Source organism: Telopea speciosissima, chromosome 6, assembly GCF_018873765.1.
Source record: "Telopea speciosissima isolate NSW1024214 ecotype Mountain lineage chromosome 6, Tspe_v1, whole genome shotgun sequence".
Lineage (NCBI taxonomy): Eukaryota > Viridiplantae > Streptophyta > Magnoliopsida > Proteales > Proteaceae > Telopea > Telopea speciosissima.
The window spans coordinates 47,807,276-47,828,985 of record NC_057921.1 but is presented as its reverse complement, the minus strand read 5'-3'; the positions used below and the strand labels follow the sequence as shown (position 1 = coordinate 47,828,985).

The 21,710-nt window shown below is 38.3% G+C and overlaps 1 long non-coding RNA gene across 1 annotated transcript; it reads right to left on the bottom strand.

Moving 5' to 3' along the window:
* Positions 1-437: 437 nt before the first annotated feature.
* LOC122666320 lies at positions 438-21,263 on the bottom strand. The gene is made up of 3 exons (XR_006333528.1): positions 21,253-21,263; positions 8,942-8,945; positions 438-674 (listed from the first exon to the last, which is right to left on the bottom strand). It is a non-coding gene; the product is annotated as an uncharacterized LOC122666320 (long non-coding RNA).
* Positions 21,264-21,710: the final 447 nt, after the last annotated feature.

The following is a 21,710-nucleotide window of genomic DNA, read 5'->3' as shown; positions in this document are numbered from 1 at the left end:
GAAGTCAAATCAATTTTCTTAACCATATGCATTTTTAACTCGGATGTTTCAACTGAAATGATGTAATGTTGTAATGTTATATTGGGTCTCTCCATGAGAATCTTAGAATTGGACACCTCTAGTTGTTGTTAAATTAACCTGAGCACTCTGACTGACGGTATTAGTCTGGTGTTAGCTAGTTTTAGTATGGAAAAAGACTATTTTATCCTTGTACTAAAACATAGAAATAAAATTACAATGCTATCATTTTCTTCTTCTTCAACCTAAAACACACATAACTAGGGTTGGGGTGATGGGGGGGGGGGGGAAGAAGGGGGGGGAGAAAAGAAGAAGGGAGAAAAAAGAGGGCAGGGCCAGCCGGGCTTTATTGACACCCCTACACATAACTATCTTTCTTGAGAGCTTGAAGAGGAACTCCTTTTACCAAAAAAGAAGAGGAACTCCGCTCTACTAGGGTTACAGGGATTGAGTGATGATGAACTGTTGTCTATGTTGAAGGAGGGTTATTTGGACGGTGACGGAGCTCTTAACCAAATGGATTTTTTGTGTTTTGATGATTAGATTAAGCCTTGAATTGATGGAGTTAGAGAGCTTGTTGGAAGAAGCTCTGTTACATGAATTGAAGAATACGTAAATGGTTTATTTGTTTTCCCTTTTCATTTGTAATTTTTTTGCTCGATTTTATATTGTTTTCTGCATTTTAATAGTTGGAAAGAAATATATGGAATCAATCGTTACAGAAGAACTTATTTTGCAAGTTTCAAGCATTTCCTTTTATCTACTTTGAGAGTGAGAGCTTTAGAATCAAAGGAGAGAATCGTTTAGAACCCATTAGGGTTAGGAGTGTAGAAGATCAAGTCCTCAGAAGTGATGTCGAGAGACGGGAGAGATTCCTCTGGAGCAGACTCAAGAATCTCATCTTTCCGGTTGAGAGACAGATGTAGGGTTCCAGGAAGAGAAAAAATCTTCTCAGTAATAGTAGTCTTTAGATCTTGCAGAGAACATGTGGATGGCATCTCGTATAGGAGAGGACACCTCGGCAGTCTTACCCAGCTCTTCTTTACAGCTCAGCAACACTCAGCAGATGTCACATAGTTCAGATGAAGAAGAGCTCTCTACAAAGAACCGTTGATTTGTTTTCTTTTGTAACTAACTTCATTCTTTGTAATATGACCATTGATTTGTAACTACAGCTTGTACAGCTCCTATAAATAATATACCTCACTGTGCTCTTCTCCGTTGAGAAAGCCTTACATCAACAATCTGTTCTCTCTGAGTCTTTATGGTATCAGGGCTTGCCAAGGGAGATCGATTAGATCGTTCTCACACAGATACACTGGTTTTCCCTTATCCGTCGACTCTTAATGTCACCAATTTTGTGTCTCTCAAGCTTTCTCCGACAAATTTTCTCCTATGGTCTACCCAGATCTGCTCGTTCCTTGAAAGCCAAGATCTATATCGGTTTATCACCGACGAAACTACCATCCCAGCTGCTGAGATCACCGATGCCGATGGGAAGCGCATCTCAAATCCAGACTATACGTCATGGATCAAAACCGATCGCCTCGTCAAGGCTTGGCTCACAGCGACTCTGACGGAAGTGGTGCTTGGTCATGCTGTTGGCTTGCGTTCTTCTCATGATCTGTGGGAAGCTCTGGTCGCAGCCTTTGCACAAACCTCTGCTGCTAGAGAGTTTGAATTGCTCTCCCAGCTCCAATTTCTCAAGCGCGACAACACCTCTTCCCTCACTGAATATCTTACTCAGTTCAAATCCATCTGCGATCAACTCAACGCTACCGGGAAACCCATCCCAGATCAGCATAAGGTGTTTTCTCTTCTCACCAATCTTGGTCCAGGTTATGAGGCATTTGCCACTACCATGCTCAAGCCACTTGTTCCCTCTTATTCTGAAATCATCCCTCTACTGCATAGTCACAAACTTCGCAACAAGAGCAATCAGGATTCTCAGGTAACAAACAATCCTCTCATGGCCTTTTCTAGTGATCGACAGTCAAGTAATCGCAATTCCCAGAAACCCAGAAGTCAGTCTACCTTCTCTTCCAAGGGGAGAGGCTTCACCCAAACCTCCAATTACTCCTCTCAGCCCAGATCTGACCCAAAACCGAGCTCCAAATAAGGGGGAAACTTAGGATCTGGGAATGGTTCGGGTGGTTCTGGTGGTTCCTCCAATCGGTCTGCTGGTTATCGCAATTCTGAGGGTCATGTGATCCACTGCCAGATCTGTAAGAGACAAGGTCATAGTGCTTTGAAGTGCTATGAAAGGTTCAACCACAGCTTCCAATCCGAGTGCATTCCCAATGCCTTAGTTGCGGTTCATCTCTCGGATAACCAGGACGCTGAGTGGTTCCCTGATTCAGGTGCCAATGCACACATCACCAACTCTGCAGGTAACCTTCGTTACTCTGTTCCTTATGTTGGCACTGATAAGGTTATGGTTGGTAATGGCAATTTGCTTCCTATTACCCATTGTGGTGAAGGTGATCTCTGTCATGGTTCAGTCTCTATCCCTCTGAAGAATGTTTTAGTAGTTCCTTCCATTAAGAAAAATTTACTCTCAATTTCTCGATTGACTACTGATTACCCTTGCTCTGTTGAGTTTACTCACAATGGGTTTGTCGTTAAGGATCAGTTGAGCAGGAGGACTCTAGCATCGAGGAGTAGAGATGAAGGTGGTTTATATGTTCTTGATGGTTCAACTTACACAGCCAACTTCTCCAATCGTTTTAGGACTGCAACACATGATGTCTGGCATTAGCGTTTAGGACATCCATAGAGACGTATTACTGAACTTTTGGCTTCTACTGGTGCTATCTCAGTAACTAATAAGGCAATGCAAATTTTGTTCTAGTTGTCAGCAAAGTAAAAGTTCAAAGCTACCTTTTATTTCCTCCTTTACACATAGTACAACACCTCTTCAAAGAGTTCATTGTGATCTTTGGGGCCCTGCCCCCATTACCTTTGTTCATAAATACAAATATTACATATTGTTTGTGGATGACTTCTCTCGGTTCAGCTGGTTTTATCCAATTAAGAAAAAATCTGATTTCTTTCATTAATTTGTTGTTTTTCAACGAATGGTAGAAAAACAGTTTGTTGCACCTATTAAAACGTTTCAGTTAGATGGTGGAGGTGAATTTATTGATCAAAAATTCAATGCCCATCTCCAAGCTCATGGCATCCTTCATGAGTTCTCTTGTCCGGGCACACCTGAGCAGAACAGCATAGCAGAGAGAAAACATCGCCATATAGTGGAGTTAGGTCTGGCATTAATGTTTCATGCCTCTGTTCCTAGACACTATTGGGTTGAAGCCTTTGCAACTGCAGTATTTTTGATCAACCATTTGCCTTCCAAACCACTGCACATGGATACTCCTATTCATGTTTTGTTTGGTAAGCAGCCAGACTATACTATGCTGCGTGTTTTTGGAACCCAGTGTTTCCCATATGTCAGACAACCTACATCATCCAAACTGGAGCCACGGTCTCTACCATGCTTATTTTTAGGGTACAGTGATCATCATAAGGGTTACAGATGTCTTCACCTGCCCACTGGCCGTGTCTACATCTCCCGCCACGTGGTGGTCAATGAATCAATGTTTCCCTTCAAGCCTGTTTCCCCTTCTAATATTGCTGCTCTCCCTTTTTCAGGCGATTTGAGTACTTTTCAGTAATGGCAGCTCCCTACGGAGCTTCCTCCCTCCATACCTGAGCCCACAGCAGTACCACCCCCTCCAGTTGAGGAGGGTACAGTTCTCGGATCTTCTACTCAAGAGGACAACTCAGGGCACTGTTCACAGCCTGTTGTAGATCATCAGCCATTTACTGGACCAGCTTCACAATCTGTTGTTGGGCCTGCTTCACAACCTACTGTTGGGCCTTCTTCTCAGCCTGTTGTTGGGCCTGCATTACAACCTGCTGTTGGGCCTTCTTCTCAGCCTGTTGCTGCTGATTCACCCCAACCAGCTATTGGTGTTGTCACCCGCAGTAAACATGGTATAGTCAAACCCAACCCCAAGTATGCATTGGCCATTTCTACTATTCCAAGTGAGCCTAAATCTGTCAAGTCTGCTCTACGCCACGCTGGATGGAAATTGGCAATGGAAGATGAAATTCGTGCTCTCCATTATAATGATACATGGGACCTTGTTCCCCCTTCTCCAGATCAAAACATAGTGGGTTGTCGTTGGGTTTTCAAGACTAAAATCTGTGCTGATGGTTCTCTTCAACGCCTTAAGGCCCGTTTAGTTGCCAAAGGTTTTCATCAATAAGCCGGCGTTGATTTCTTGGAGACTTATAGCCCTGTAATTAAGCCAAGCACTATTCGGCTGGTTCTCTCTATTTCTACTATTAAGGGGTGGCCCCTTAGACAGCTCGATGTCAAGAACGCTTTCCTCCACGGATGCCTTCAAAGCCCAGTTTTCATGGTTTAGCCACCCGGGTTTGTTGACCCAGCTCTTCCTCATCATGTTTGCCTCCTCAAGAAGGCTTTATACGGTCTTAAACAAGCACCGAGAGCGTGGTTTGATCGCTTCAGCCACTTTCTTTTACACTATGGTTGTACTTGCTGCCCATCTGATTCTTCTCTTTTTGTTTATCATAGAGCTGGTCACTCCATATTCCTTCTACTCTATGTAGACGACATCGTGCTTACCGGCAGCAACACAACTCTCTTATCTACTCTTATTTCACAGTTGGGCTCAGCCTTTTCCATGACTGATATGGGTCTCTTTCACTACTTCTTGGGCATTGAGGTTTCCCATACAGCTCACGGCCTTTTCATCTCTCAGTCCAAACATGCCAGGGATCTCCTAGACTGTTGCCATATGTCTGCCATTAAACCCATCTCCACTCCTCTAGCTGTTAAACCAGTTTCAGCTGCTGATGATATGGATCCTTTTTCTGATGTTTCTCTTTTTCGCAGCATTGTTGGCAACCTCCAGTTGCTCACTCTTTCACGACCTAACCTCTCTCACTCGGTTAACACCGTTTGCCAATATATGCATAATCCTACTCAGGCCCATTTCTGCATGGTCAAGAGAATTCTCCGTTACATCCGTGGCACCCTTGATCATGGCCTCATCATCCATCGGTCCAGCTCCTTTTCCCTTTGTGCCTTTGCCGACTCTGATTGGGCTGGCTGCCCAATCACTCGCCGGTCCACCACTAGTTTTTGTACCTTCTTGGGCTTCAATTGCATCTCTTGGAGTGCCAAGAAGCAGCCCACAGTGGCACGATCCAGCATGAGGCTGAGTACAGGGCCATGGCCTCGGGTGCTGCTGAGCTTACTTGGATTTCCTTTCTTCTTCGTGACCTTGGTCTATCCCAGCCCCAACCTCCTATTCTTTTTTGTGACAATATCAGTGCCCTTCATCTTTCCATTAATCTTGTCTTTCATGCTAGAACTAAGCACATTGAACTAGACTACCACTCTGTGCGTGAGAAAGTAGCCCTTGGGTCCTTGATCACCAAGTTTGTCCCCTCCCACAAACAACTTGCTGATCTGTTTACTAAACCTCTCCCTCGCTCTACCTTTTCCAGCTTGTGTGGCAAATTGGGCCTGTCTTCTAAAGCCATGCTCCATTTGAGGGGGACTATAAGAGAGGACACCTCAGCAGTCTTACCCAGCTCTTCTTTACAGCTCAGCAACACTTAGCAAATGTCACATAGTTCAAATGAAGAAGAGTTCTCTACAGAGAACCGTTGATTTGTTTTCTTTTGTAACTAACTTCATTCTTTGTAATCTGACCATTGATTTGTAACTACAACTTGTACAGCTCCTATAAATAATATACCTCACTATGCTCTTCTCCATTGAGAAAGGCCTACATCAACAATCTGTTCTCTCTGAGTCTTTATATCGATCCTCAGAGTCTCCTTCGATTCTAAAGTTCTCACTCTCAATTTCAGCAACCCTTTTTAATCTCTATCGAACATGACATTGATGGGAATTAAACTTTGCTGACAAGAAACTCCACGGTGAAGCCTCTAATAGAGAAATGATAACCGAGTGATGGCTAAAAAACATCTCTTCTGTAGGTTATTAATGCGGTGTGGTAAAAGCATGGAACAAAAACTCAATCGCAACCTATCGAAACCATCGAGATAACTCGGTTTTTCAGGTTTTCGAGATAAATTGAAGGGGGATTTTATAAAATCCCTAGATTCGAATGTGTTTCGTTTGGTTTCGACATATATGCCCATCGAAACTAGGGAAAACTTGGCTCAAAACTAGGATAGACAAGTATTTATACCAGCAACTGCCAGAAACCAGAACAGGCACTTAGTTAAAGTAAATGTTTTTGTATTTGTATTCCATTTACTTAAGATATTATTCATAAATAACCAAATACCCCCTATTTTAATCCAATAAAAATAGTTAAAAAATCAAATTCCAAAAGGATAAAAAGTCAACCCCAGTTCAAGAACAAAAACTGGATTTTTTACGGTAGGTACAATTTTCAACTTTTTAATGTTGGGGTTTTTCTCAAATCTAAAAATTCCATAAATCTTAATGTGGTTAAACATTGCTAAAAACCAAAAGTGCGGTAAAATATTCATTTGTTTTGATGTCCAAAAAAATATTTTCATTCAGAGCAATTTTGACAGAATTCGCGCACACCAAATTAAGTTTGATCGGTACATAACTCCTTCAATATAAATCAGATTTAAGCAATCTTGGACTTATTGGAAAGCTATCAAAACAAAGCTTTCTAACAAATCCAAGATTGCTTAAATCTCATTTATATTGAAGGAGTTATGTTTCGATCAAACCTTATTTGATACCATGTCCAAGAACAATATACAGTATCAAACTTGGATCAAAACCACAAGTAATATTTTTAATGTTCTCTATGTGAAACTAATGCATGGATTGAATTTAAAATGTCAAAAATAGGTAGCACAACAAGAATCAGGGCAAAAGAACAACTTCTGGACCTCGAAACCAAGGTTCGAGTTAGCCTAGAGAAAGTCCCAAGTTTCGACCGAGATATAGTCGAAACCGAGACGAACTCGTTTTTTGGCTAGTCGAAACCTAGTCAAAACCCGAGTTTTAGAACCTTGGGTAAAAGAGTCATGTTGCATGGACCCAAGATTAATTTGGGTATAAAGAAAAATACTACTTTACCACCTCACGATTTAATTGACGGACGCTAACGGCATGGGTGTAATAGTATTTAGTATAAAATATAGGGGATACAGATGTAATTAGGAAAAGTTGAGGGGATGAATGAGTAATTAGGGCAAAGTACAGGGGAGGGGAATGTTAGTTTTCCTAAAAATTAATGTATGCAACCACATTATAATAGAATACTCAGTTAAAAGCTGAATCTATAGCAAGCATGATTAAAAGTAAGGGTGTTAAACGATTTGGATCGGTTTGGCTATTTAAGGGTAGAAGCCGTAACCAGGAGTTAAACGATCTCATAATCAAAACCTGGATCGTTTGGTAAACGATATCGGTTAAATGGTTCTTTACGATTTTATATGGTTTCGATTAGACGGTTCTATACACATTTACTACTCTATTTACTAATACTAGTTATTACTTATTATTTACCAAGTTATTAGTTTTTTTTTTCTCGAAAAAAGGATATCATTAATGAAGAAACGTGACTGCTTAGTAGTTGCTACTTGCTAGGTTTTGACTTTTAGTTTATTAAAAAAAAAAGTCGTTAAGTTTATAAACAGTTAGACGGTTTGGTTATAATCGATTTTAATCGGATTACACGGTTTGGAATTGTTGGATTAATTGATCAAAACTAAACCGAACCGATTAAATAAATGGTGTCATTTCTAAAATAACGGACCATTTAACTAAACGGTCTACCAGTTTCGGTTTGATTTTGACACCCTTAATTAAAAGAGGAGTTTTATGTTGGATAGGATGCTATGATCAACAACTAGGTTCCATTGTCTCCCCCCCCCCCCCCAAATTGTCAACACTTAATATATCCCCTATTAACAGTAATCAGAAAAGATAATATCAATCAACCTTTTCTGTTTCTTCTCTTATTGTTCTAGAAGCTACATTCGGAGAAGAAGAAGATGAAGTAGATATCAAATATAATAGTAAGCAAAGAGGAATAGAAGGAATCGATTTTTGTAATCCTTAGTTGTAGGCGATGTAACATTCAATCAACAACCAACATTAATGTAGGAAGGAATAAAATACTCTTTTAATAGTGAACCATTAATAGTGAAAGGACTGGTTTTAACTCATGAGTAAGAACAACAATAGGTGGTTGCAGACCACAAGTGAAAATCGTGAAAAAGAGATCAACAAAGAAATTGTAGAAGAAACTCTAATCTAATTATAGATGCTCTGATACCATATTAGAACACCAGAATCCTATAACCAGACTAGATTAATCAAAGAAAGAAGAAGAGATGAGAAGCACGCAAGTTTCAAAGGTGGGAAAGAACTTGTGGGTAGAACAGAATATTCTACCGTAAGTGTATCCCTCTTTCATTTATAATTAAATCATAATAAAAAGTAGGACAATAATGCCCCTAAACCAAACGATACTACAAATGACTTAAGTAATCAATAGTAAACAAAGAGAAAGATCAAACTGCCCCTAACACTAATACTTCAATAAAAAAAAAAAAAACAAATCCATTTGGATAATGCTCTACAGATTATCGAAAATCATACAGACGAATGGGTGCTCGGCTAAATGATAGTCACCGAGCATACATTAATAGAGATGATTTGTCAAACAAGGTAAACGAACAAAAGAGATTAAAATCATTTATACATGAAAAACAACATTACCAGCTGAAAAACATAATAGCTTGAAAGAGATGAAGACCAACTCCTCAATGCTCGGACGTAAGATGGTGGGATAGCTTCGTAACAGGAAGGTAGCAGTGATGAGTGCGTTGTTCAACCCATTGCTTCCATTTCTCTTTTTCTCACTGCTCTCACTGATATCCCCATGAACTCTTATTCTCACTCTCTTCTTTACTAATGGCGCGATGGCCTCTCCTCTCGTCCCTCTTTTATATTCTGTTACGTGCATAAAGAGTAAAATATTATATTATTATTTTATAATTATTTTATTCAGTATTATACGTAAAGATGAATCTTAATAGGAGTAGTTATTGAGTCTTAGTGAGAAATTATTCTAGTAGCGGGTTGAGTAGTTTTAGTAATTTGAAATTCTTATTTGGAGAATTATTAACATAACAAGGGTCTATTATTTATCCAAATATAATAAGACATAAATTACCCCCATAAAACTGCAGTAAGGGAGTAAAATCACATTCATTGCTGGAAATAGAAATAAAATTGAAGAAAATTAATAACTTTTAATGAAATTTCTTAGAAAAGGGTTAAATGGTAATTGAACAACCCATATCAAAATCATCTCCATCACATCTCTCTCACCTCCAGCCAAGTGACCGACAATTACTGCAAAGCGCCTGGGCTGCATTCTAGGTTGTTGGCCGACGAGTCCTCGAAATTGGCAATTGAATAACGTATTCTCTCTCTCTTCACACAGTGGATTTCTTCTTCCTCTCTGGCTCTTGCCGTTTCCCTCTTAATTTCTTTTCCCCGACTTGGTAACAAACCAAAAACAAATGTAGCATTTAAATTGGTGAGGTGTGGGCAAAAGTTGGGCGAATCAAGACCATTAGATGAGCACAAATCCATGAAAAGATCTTTGAACATATCCCCCGTGGTAACTAGTAACCTATCCTTGAACATAGCACTTGTTCGAGCTTACTAGTAAGAAAGTCAAGAAGTCCACTGATAGTTCAATTGAAAGCCACCACATAAATAAAAATGTTTAAATCTACAACAAGCTAAATTAAAAATCAACCTAATGTCTAACGATGACACATAAACACTAAATGGATCATCTGAAGTTTATCTAGATGACAGATTAGGTTAAAAGAACACACAGGAATAAGAAAGCACAAAGAAGAGATAATATTATAGGATTAGGTTACAAGAATATGCAGAAATAAGAAAAATGAAGAAGAAAATATTAACTTAGAAGAATTAACTCCTCGCATACCCTTGGACGTTTCTTCCGATTCTTCAATGTGAGCAGATCAGAGAGAGATTAAGAGGACAAAGTTGTCATAGCATCAGAGAGACGAAAGAAAGGCAAAAGACCGTAAATCATGGGCAATTCCGATTCTTTGATGTGAATAATTCAAGACCTTTGCGACGTGAACAAATGAGAGAGACTGAGAAGTTAAGGCTGTCGTAGCAGAGAGCTACTTCAACTATAGTTCAATCCTTGCCGGAGACGAGAGTGAGGGGGTAAGGCATGGAATATGGAATGAAAAAGATAAAAATATCATTTCAAGTGTCACTTTATAATGTAGTAATTAGATTATAAAAAAGAAAATAAAATATTTATATTGCCCCCACTTAATTCATCCTTTAATACCCATTGTTCATTATATTTTAGTCTTTTTACCATTTTGTTAATTTACCAAACGTAACCCACCCTTGTTACATGAATAACAACCCTTCTTATTTATATATGACAATTAAAGGATTATAAATAGATTTTGAAAGTAATTGGTTATTATATTTTCTCTCTGAGAAATGACGTTCGACTTCCTCAGTAAAATCAATGTGTCATGGCTTCGCCCGTAAGACCAACCTTATCATACTATCCTATGTTAACTTTTTTTCTCTATATTATTTTCTCTCTTCATGGTGCGCAATAATTGGTATCAGAGACTATCCTCCAATCAAAAGGAATCTGAGATTTCCTTATAACGAGGTATTCCTCACATTAAGAACTTCACCTGGACACATGACTAATATATTGGGAGCATTTTGTGGTGATTCTAAGATATCAATTTTCACGTCAGAAAATCCACCATTTTCTTCAATAATGTATATAAAGATATTCCATGAGTGTGGTATGATTTGTTGTCACTCCCGTTCACATTCTAGGGTGAAATCAAAGTACATTGTTGGTGTCTTGGTGATTACTGAAGACTTGTGCTCATGCATTCTCTTGCTATGATTCTGATCCAAACCCTAAAAATGGGTTCTATTCTCTTGATGTTTTCTTCCGGGTGCAAGTGTTGGTATGGCTCAATCAACATCTTCCACTCCTCACGTACAACTTCTTAACTTTCCTAGATAACTACATAAATAACTATAGTAATGTATATAACAGAAACTTTAACTGCAAAGATCATACCAGACAAATAGCTACATGAGATTCTACTATAAAACAAATACTTAGTTGAACCAAAAAAGAAAGAAAACCTACTAGTAAACTCTTCCAAGAACAGGAATGGATCCAAACTAGGAACTCCCCTAATGAAAAAAAAAATCATGGAAACAATACTAATAATTAGCGTTATCAATCCCTTAACATAATTCACGTGAGAATGCGAGAAAGGAGAAAATAATTACCTTCCCAGAGTAGATTATAGATGCTCTGATACCATGTTAGAACAACCAGAATCCTATAACAAGACTAGATTAGTCAAAGAAAGAAGAAGAGAGGAGAAAAAGCACGTAAATTCCAATGGTGGGAAAGAACCTACGGGTAGAACAAAATATTTTTCCGCAGGTTTGTCCCTCTTCTATTTATAATTAAATGATAATAAAAAATAGGATAATAATGCCCCTAAACCAAATGACACTACAAAGGACTCAAATAACCAATAGTAAACAAAGAGAAAGACCAAACTGCCCCTAACGATAATACTTCAACAAAAAAAAAAAATCATTTGGATAATGCTCTACAGATTATCGATGATCATGCAGGCGAATGGATGATTGGCTAAATGGTAGTCACCAAGCACACATTAATAGAGATGACTTGTCAAACAAGATAAACGAACAAAAGATATTAGAATTATTTATACATGAAAAACAACATTACCAGTTGAAAAACATAATAGCTTGATTGGCAAAGAGAAGATGACCAACTCCTCAATGATCGGACATAAGATTGTGGGATAGCTTCATAGCAAGGAGGCAGCAGCGATGAGTGTGTTGTTCAACCCATTGCTCTCGTTTCTTTTTTTCTCATTGCTCTCACTGATACCCCCACGAGCTCACTCTCTCTTTTCTGCTAATGACACAAAGTCCTCTCATCTCGTCCCTCTTTTATATTTTGTTACGTGCATAAAGATTATAATATTATATTATTATTTTTTATTATTTTATAATTATTTATTTAGCATTGTACATAGAAATTAGTCTTAATAGGAGTAGTTATTAAGTCTTAGTGGAAAGTTATTCTAGTAGTGGGTTGAGTAGTTTTAATTACTTGTAATTCTTATTTATATGGGATAATTAAAGGATTATGAATAGATTTTGAATGTAATTGGTTCTTATGTTTTCTCCCTACGAAATAAAGTCCAACTTCCTTACTAAAGCCAAGATGTCATGGCTTCACCCATAAAACCAACCTTATCATACTATCCTACGTTATCTTTTTTTTTTTTCTATTTTATCTTTTCTCTCTTCTATCTATTTTTTTTTTATATCATTTTTTCTCTCTTCATTTCTGCGTGCGTAACAATTGGTATCAGAGGGTGTCCTCCAATAAAACAGAATCTAAGATTCTCTTGTAATGAAGTATTTCTCACATTAAGAACGTCACCTGGACACATGACCAATAAATTGTGAGCATTTTGTGGTGATTCTAAGATATCAATTTTCAAGTTAAAAAATTCATCATTTCCTTCAATTACATACACAAAGGCTTTCCATGAGTGTAGTATGATTTATTGTCACTCCCGTCCACATTATAGGGTAAAATTAAGGTACATTGGTGATGTCTTGATGATTACTGGAGACTTGTGCCCATGCATTCTTCTACTATGATTCTGATCTATACCCCAAAAATGGGTTCTATTCTCTTGATGTCTTCTCCTGAGTGTAAATATTGGTATGGCTCAATCCACATCTCCCACTCCTCATTTATAACTTTATAACTTCCCTAAATAACTATAGTAATGTATATAACAAAAACTTTAACTGCAAAGACCAAATCAGACGAATAGCTTAATGAGATCCTGCTAGAAAACAAATACTTAGCTGATCCAAAGAAAAAAGAAAATCTATTAGTAAACGCTTTAAAAAACATGAATGAATCTAAACCAAGAACTCCCCTAATGAAGAAAAAATTCATGAAAACAATACTAATAGTTAGCGTTATCAATCCCTTAACATAATTCACATGAGAATGCGAGAAAGGAAAAAACAATTACCTTCCAGAGTAGTTCTAAGAGTTCGAGTGTCATTGTTATCAGCCATCGGAATAACATATGTCATAACCTTTCTAAGTAATTGATTGTGAAGAACAGATTGTTCATCGTGATCATGAGACATGGTTCTAACACACTAAATAAAGTAGAAAAGATAAAATTAATCAGCCTTTTTTATTTCCTTCTTTTATTGTTCTAGAAGCTACATTCGGAGAAAAAAGATGAAATAGACATCATATGTAACAGTATGCAAAGAGGAATAGAAGGAATCAATTTTTGTAGTCCTTGGTTGTATGTGATGTAACCTTTAATCAACATCCAACATTATGTAAGAAGGGATAAAACACTCTATTAATAGTGAAATGACTGGTTTTAACTCATAGTAAGAACAACAATAGGTGGCTGCACACCATAAGTGAAAACCGTGAAGGGAGATCAGCAGAGGAATTATGGAAGGAACTCTAATCTAATTATAAATGTTCTGATGCCATGTTAAAACACCAGAATCCTATAACTAGACCAGATTAATCAGAGAAAGAAGAAGACAGGAGGAGAAGCACGCAAGTTCCAAGGGTGAAAGAAAACCTACGGGTATAACAGAATATTCTACCGTAGGTTTGTCCCTCTTTATAAATTAAATTGGTGGAAGTCGAATCAGGTTTCTTCAATGATCCATTAACAAAATCAAGCTTATTCTTGGTTTCAAGAGCCATAAGCATGGCACGATGTCATGTCGGATAATTATCACCATCTAGGAGGGTAGTGACAAGAGCAGTCCTCGGCTGATCCCTGGAGTGAAGGAAGAATGGGGAAGAGACAGGTATAGGAGCTGCCATTAGAGAGAAAAGCTAGGAACAATACTTAGGCTGATACCATCTTAAGTTGGGGAAGATGCAATTGCATCATTCTAATTTCCACTGAATAATGTAAGAGATATATATTTATCTTTGTACAAGAATTCAAAATTCAAATTCAAATTAATCTAATCTAATCTTTCCTATATTGAATGTACAATAAATAAAGATTCTACAAGAAATATTTGTACAAGAATTCAAAATTCAAATTCAAACTAATCTTGTACAGCTAGAGATATGGTAATATTAAGATAATAAAATAGTACGACAATAATGCCTCCACTACCAAACGACACTACAAAAGACTCAAGTAGCTAATAGTAAACAAAGAGAAAGATTAAACTACCCCTAATGCTAATACTACAACAAAAAAAAAAAAAAAGGCATTTGGATAATGCTCTACAGATTATCGATGATCATGCAGGCGAATGGGTGGTTGGCTAAATGGTAGTCATCAAGCACACATTTATAGAGATGACTTGTAAAACAAGATAAATGAACAAAACAAATTAAAATCATTTATACATGAAAGACAACATTACCAACTGAAAAACAAAATAGTTTGATCGACAAAGGTATGAAGACCAACTCTTCAATGCTCGAACGTAAGATGGTAGGGTAGTTTCGTAACAGGAAGATAGCAACGGCGAGTGCGTCATTCAACCCATTGCTCCTGTTTCTCTTTTTCTCACTACTCTTATCGATACCCTCACCAGCTCTCACTCTCACTCTCTTCTCAACAAATGGTGAGATGACCTCTCCTCTCGTCCCTCTTTTATATTCTGTTATGTGCATAAAGAGTATAATATTATATTATTATTTATAATTATTCATTCAGTAGTATGCGTAGAGTTTAGTCTTAATAGAAGTAGTTATTGAGTCTTAGTGGAAAATTATTCTAGTAGTGGGTTGTGTAGTTTTAATTATTTGTAATTCTTATTTATATTAGATAATTAAAAGATGGGTGCGTCTGTTTGTAACCAAGAAGGTTACAAACAGAACTTGTAATCGGACTTTATTTGTTCCCAAATTAATGTATTTTTTCACTGATTAAGGGGCAGTTAATGTAATTTCACACTTACATGTTAATCCTTTACTTTTTTCATTTTTCTTCCTCCCGGTTCCATCGCCAGCATAAAATCGCTTACTCTCTCATTGTCCCTGTTATGGCTTTCACTGATGTGTCCATCATAAAAAAGATTGAATCTTTACCTGCAAACGAGAAGATTCTATTCTTCCGTTGATGTTTGTTGTAAAGAGGTTGTATTCAGTTCTCTTTTAATTTTATTTTATTTTATTAGAGAATGATATGTCAGTGAGGGTGGGAGCGAGAATGGGTTTTATTTTTATGTAATCTCAGTGATCTCAAGAATTTATTTAACTATGAGAGAAATTTATAGATTAGCATGTTTCTGTTACAAGAAAATGATGAATCTCTAGCCATTTTAATCTATGCATTTAATTAATTATTTCATTTTATGAATACAAAGAGAGCAAACTTCAGACGAAATCGAGTGAAATATAGAAGACAATTTGTCACACTCTTAACTCAATCATCTCTTCTTGATTAATTTTCATTTTCTATCGTCTTTCTCTCTCCATCTCGTGCCTACACTAGATATGTCACACCCCTATCCCTACAAGGGATAGAATACAATATCAGGGTATGATTGGGGTGACACGCGTCATCCCACCTCATCGCCAGGATCTCGATGCAGTGGCCAACTCACAGTCATAAACCAATATTAAAATACAATAATATCAAAGTATGAAAGACAGAGGAATATTACATTCCAAGGCAATGAGTTTGCGAAACGTAAATGAAATGATTATAAGATGTTCATTGGCTAATGATAATAAGTAACATAGTTACAAAATTCCTATGACCATCAAGTAGCTACCAAAAAGGTAAAACATAAAAGTTTATACAAAGCACAATGCTCTAAAATAATAATAAAGCGGAGCGATCCCAAGTAATAGTACAACCGTAGGCACAATCATCATGGGCAACCATCGCCATGATCCTCGATCATGGTCTCTCGCTCCACGGTAATCATCTGCATCCAAATCTAAAAAGAATGTGTACACGGGGTTAGCTCCAGGCTAGTGAGAGAGAAAAGGGGATGCACAATCACACAATCATAAATAGTCCATGGTGCATGCTATTATTAATTCATTTACCACCTAACACACAATGCTAAGTCAATGGGTATATGCTACTGCAATAACTCGGGAAGACATTGTGGATCCTTCCATTCTCACCACAATGCAACCTCAATTATTACTATGGAGCCCGCGCGAGTCATAGTCATCACCACCCGGAGCGAGACCGATAACCATTACTACCCCTGGCCTGGCCTCTCTAACTCTCCACAGGCGCGGGTGCTGCTGGCTGCCCAACACCTAAACCCCTGTTGGTAAGGGTCGTAGCATAGGGAGCGAGCCTAACCACGGATATACTACATGAATCCTATCGTGTTGAGAGGTACATCCGGGTGTGTCAACGTCCCATTCCATCTAACACCCAGGTACTAGCACAACACGGCGCATACACGAGAATGAGATGCAATATACAATTCCACGTAATACGGGGGTTCCGGTGGATTTCATGACCGCAACCCAACACAAATCCATATCATCGAAATCATCATCATCGAATAAGAATAAATGCAAATATGCAATCATGCTTGAATGATAATGTCACAATATAATTCATAAATGCATGAATAAGCAATAGTAAACAAGCTCAAGCAGTCACCCAAACCCACTCACCAATTACTTCAATGGAATTTGTATAAAGCGCAATGATTCCCGCTCAAAATCACTCCATTGCACATATGTTGGCGCCTATGGAAGTGAATAAGAGTGTGAGAGAGTGTAGGGGAGGCCTCATAGAGAAACCCGGTTTACATAAGTTATAAGCCTTAAAAGCGCATCGGAGGCAACGTCGGACTCGGAGCTTGCCTCGACCTTGCCTCCGACCTTCCTGCGAGGCTTAGGCCACATCGGAGGCAAACATCGGACTCACGCGATCTTGCCTCCGACCTTGCCTCCGACCTTCCTTGCGGCTCGGGACACATCGGAGGCAAACATCGGACTCACGCGAGTCTTGCCTCCGACCTTCCTGCGAGGCTCGGGACACATCGGAGGCAAACATCGGACTCACGCATCTTGCCTCCGATGCAACCCAAGTGTGATTTCAAGGTCTTTAAAGCCCGGGGTTGTCCCATTTGGTTCTCTAAGCCTCAAGGGACAAGGGAGGGGTGTCTTGGAGTCTATTTGGGTCTTAGAAACACCCAACATTCAAAGATTTAAGGGGTTTAAAGGATCAAAGCTCAAAAATCCAGTTTGGGGTTTTCTTTGGTGGTTGAAGCTTTAGAATCAAATAGATTCAAGAAGAGGTCAAAATAGAGGTCTTTATAGGATTGTAATGAAAATAGAAAAGCATCCTACAAGGGGAAACTACACATGACTCGAGCTAACCCTTTGGGTTTCAAAAAGAAATCCCCATCTTGGGGCGCATAACCAAAGAACCACCCAAGCTCAAACGCGCAAGCGAGGAAAAGAGAGAAAAAGGGGGAAAAGGGGCACTTGGCTTACGTGCGAGATACACAAGATGTGCCCTCTTTAAAGCTCCAAACCAGCGAGCCATTTCCTTCTTCTTCTTCCCTTCCTTCTCCTTCTTCTCCTCCTTGCGCCTCCTCTCTTAAAGCTCTCCTCCTTTTCACGATTAGGTTAGGAAAGAAAAGAAAAAGAAAGACTAAGGAATAGTCTTACCCCTCTCTCTCATATAGAAAATCACTTTTAATGGCCTGTTTGGATAAGGCCTCTTAAGTGTAGGCTAGGGTCTGTTTGGATAGGGTCAAACAACCATCCATCCCTACACGAGCTCTAAAAATCCTAACTTGGGCCCCAAGGCCCACATAAGGTCAAGTTAATAAAAAGGGGTAAGGGTAGGGTCAAACATGGCGGGGACACCAATAGTACCTTAGCCACGGGGTCTCACCCACAAGGGTCCTTGTCGCAAGCATTGGATGCGGGGTCGGAGGCAACCGGTAACCTTGCCTCCGTCTGAGTAGGAAGGTGGTTCCCACCATAAGAGGTCGGGCCTTTGGACCACACTTGAGGGCTTTGAGAGGCGATAAGCACACAATAAAATTTGGTCAACTACTTACCCCGACACGTCGAGGGCAGCCTCCATGGTCCCGACTAGTTTCCACAGCAACCTCTTACTATACATGTCAATATAGTTGGTTTGACCACGGTGAAACAACTCACCGGCATACGTGGTAGTGATAACTACACGTCACGGGGAAGAATTAATAATTAATTATACTCCCGGGGTGCGGGTATAACAAGATATACCTCATCGCTTCAAGACACTGATGAGGACAGAGTTCATATAAGATTGTTATCTTAGGGGATAAGTTGCAGGTTAGTGAGTTGGGTGCATGCATGAGCTGTATGAGGGAGGAGAGAGGGAGGAGGAGAGAGTCAGAGCCGAAAAGGTAGGAAAGAGGGAGGGCGCAGGTGAGCCGAGTCGGAGACGAAGAAGGGGAAGAAAAAAAGAAGGATGAAGGAAAAATTATAAAAAACAACACTATCTTAACAAGATGAAAAATGATGTGGGATGGGCAAATAAGTCCGGTTACAATAATGAGTTGTAACCGGACTAGTTACAAATAGCTTTACCCTTAAAAGATTATGAATAGATTTTGAATGTAATTGGTTCCTATGTTTTCTCTCTGAGAAAAGAAGTTTGGATTCCTCAGTAAAGCCAATGTGTCATGGCTTCACCTGTAAGACCAACCATATCATACTATCCTACGTTATATCTTTTGCTATTAATTTATCTTTTCTCTCTCCCACCAATTTTTTCTCAATATCATTTTTCCTCTTCACTTCTGCGTACGTAACAATTGGTATCAGAGCTAGATTTGAGAAAATGGTCGAGAAATTGAAAGATATCTTGCATTCACTTCACATTGGATAATAACAAATTTTAGGAAAGCTTGCCCAAACCATGGAAAAACTCACCAAATTATTTGCCAGAAGTGGATTGCGTACATCAACCAATGACCTTGCAATAGAAGCATTTTCAAGCAAAGTAAGGAGACTGAAGGAAGAAAACGTAATCATAATGGTATATTCGACGCAGCCACGAAGAAGATGAAGAAGAAGAAATAAAGATGACAAAAAAGATGAAGAAAATAAAAAGATATCATTCAAGAAGATTCCATTTTCTACAATAAGATTGGCTCACCATAAGATTATCATTTTAATTTTAGTAATTAGAATATTCCATATTAAGATATCGGATCCTTGTGGAATTATTATTTTCTTAATTTCTTTATCCTTGAGGACAATGACACTTTCAAGAAAAAAAAAATATTATGTATTATTTAATTAATTTTTATTTGTAATAGGTTATATACATTAATATAGTTATTTAAAAAAATTATGAAGTTGTACGTGAGGAGTGGGAGATGTGGATTGAGCCAAAATACCAACACTTGCACTCGGAAGAAGACATCAAGAGAATAGAACCAATTTTTGGAGTTTGGATCAGAATCATCGCAGGAGAATGCATGGGTCACAAGTCTCCAGTAGTCACCAGGACACCAACAATTTACCTTGATTACACCCTGGAATGTGGACGAAAGTGGCAACAAATCATACCACATTCATGGAATGTCTTTGTGTACGTTATTGAAGGAAAGAATGAATTTTCTGGCGTGAAAATTGACATCTTAGAATCAGTCACAAAATGCTTTCAATTTATTGGTCTTGTGTTTAGGTGACGTTCTTAATATGAAGAATATCTCGCTACAGGATAATCTCATATTCCTTTTAATTGGAGGACAGCCTCTGCTACCAATTGTTACGCACGCCAAAGTGAAGAGAGAGAAAATAATATAGAAAAAATATAGGTGGGAGAGAGAAGAGATAAATTAGGAGAAGAAGAGACAAAGTAGGATAGTATGATAAGATTGATCTTACGGGCGAAGCCCTGACACTTTGACTTTACTGAGGAAGCCAAACCTCCTTTCTCAGAGAGAAAACATAGGAATCAATTACTTTCAAAATCTATTTATAATCCTTTAATTATCCCGTATAAATAAGAATTACAAATAGTTAAAACTACTCTTATTAAGACTCATCTCGGTGCAAAGTGCTGAATAAATAACTATAAAAAAATAATAAATAATAATATAATATTATACTCTTTATACACGTAATATATTCACTCTCATTTTGCATCTCCAGCTCATCCTACAAATATCTTTAAAGATTTTCTTGCTCCACCTTCTAAAAGTGAATGCCCAACTCTGCTCTCTCCCTCTCTCTCTCTCTCTCTCTCTCTCTGGGGATCTCTATTGTCTCAAGTGCAATGCACTGCCCACTGCACATATGTGGCACTGGGCAGTGCAATGCACTTGAGAAGATTAAAATTCCTCTCTTATGCTCACATTTTTCATATATAAGTTAAATTGACCCAAACGCTAAACAAAACTTAGCCTTGGTTGAGGGTTAGACTTGGACCAAGTCCAAACCTCAAGTGTTGGATAAGTCAATAGAAATAAACTGGTTCAGGACGTAGCAATGCATCTTTCTCTGCATTTCTCCAGTCGTTGTACACAATACATCTTTCTCTGCATTTTATTTCTTTATGTGCTTAATTATGCATGTTGATTCCTAACAGGTTAACCTAGCCTGAGCATTGAAATTCCTAAACCCTAAACCTATTTTGCTTTGTGTTTTAAAAGTAATTTCTTGTTGGATTTATGTGTCCATCAAACCCGATTTAGTTTGTATTGAACCGTTTATACATTTTGGTTTAATATTATCACAAGTGACATAAATTTTTTGAGCATTGTATCTTTAAGTTTAATTTAAAATAGTAGTCACAAGTCACGACTAGGGTTTGGGCTGGGCACCCTTATCATATAATCGTCGCATTAGGTATACCTAGACATGATGTCAGGGTATGAATGCGAGTACATGTATTGATGTGCATTGGTGAAGAATCTATTTATGTCAATTTTCTCATATGTTATTGTCGGATGTAATAAGGGATGGACATGTGTCACCAAGACCTGATACCTAAGAGGATCTTGTCACTGCAAAGTGTGAACGCATCTTTTTTTAAAAATGAATTTTTTGATCATTTTACCCCTTGTTCGTACCATATCAATATGGTATCAGTACAATATCAGGATCAATCAGATGCAAAACCAGTACGTATCGCCTAATATAGGCGATACCTTATCGATACCTCAAACCATGTGTAGGAGGATGACAACTCACATAAACATGAGTCTATTGTGGTAAAGGTGTTGAGAACATAGAAGTGTGAACTGTGAAGTGTTAAAGCCTATCCTACCACAAGGTCTTAGGTCCAAGCCTTTTGGTTGTCATCTTCCCTCCTCCCATAGAATGACTACCTAAAAAAAACTTGTCGGGTATCGGTATGGATGGGTATGGATCGGCTTGTATTGAACAATTTTGTCTCTTGTTTTTCTAAAAACATATGGGTTTATCACAAATTTACTCCTAAAATGTACCATACAACCAATACAGGATCGACCAAGTATCGATATTGAAATCGGCCAAGCCAATTTGAAGGGGGAT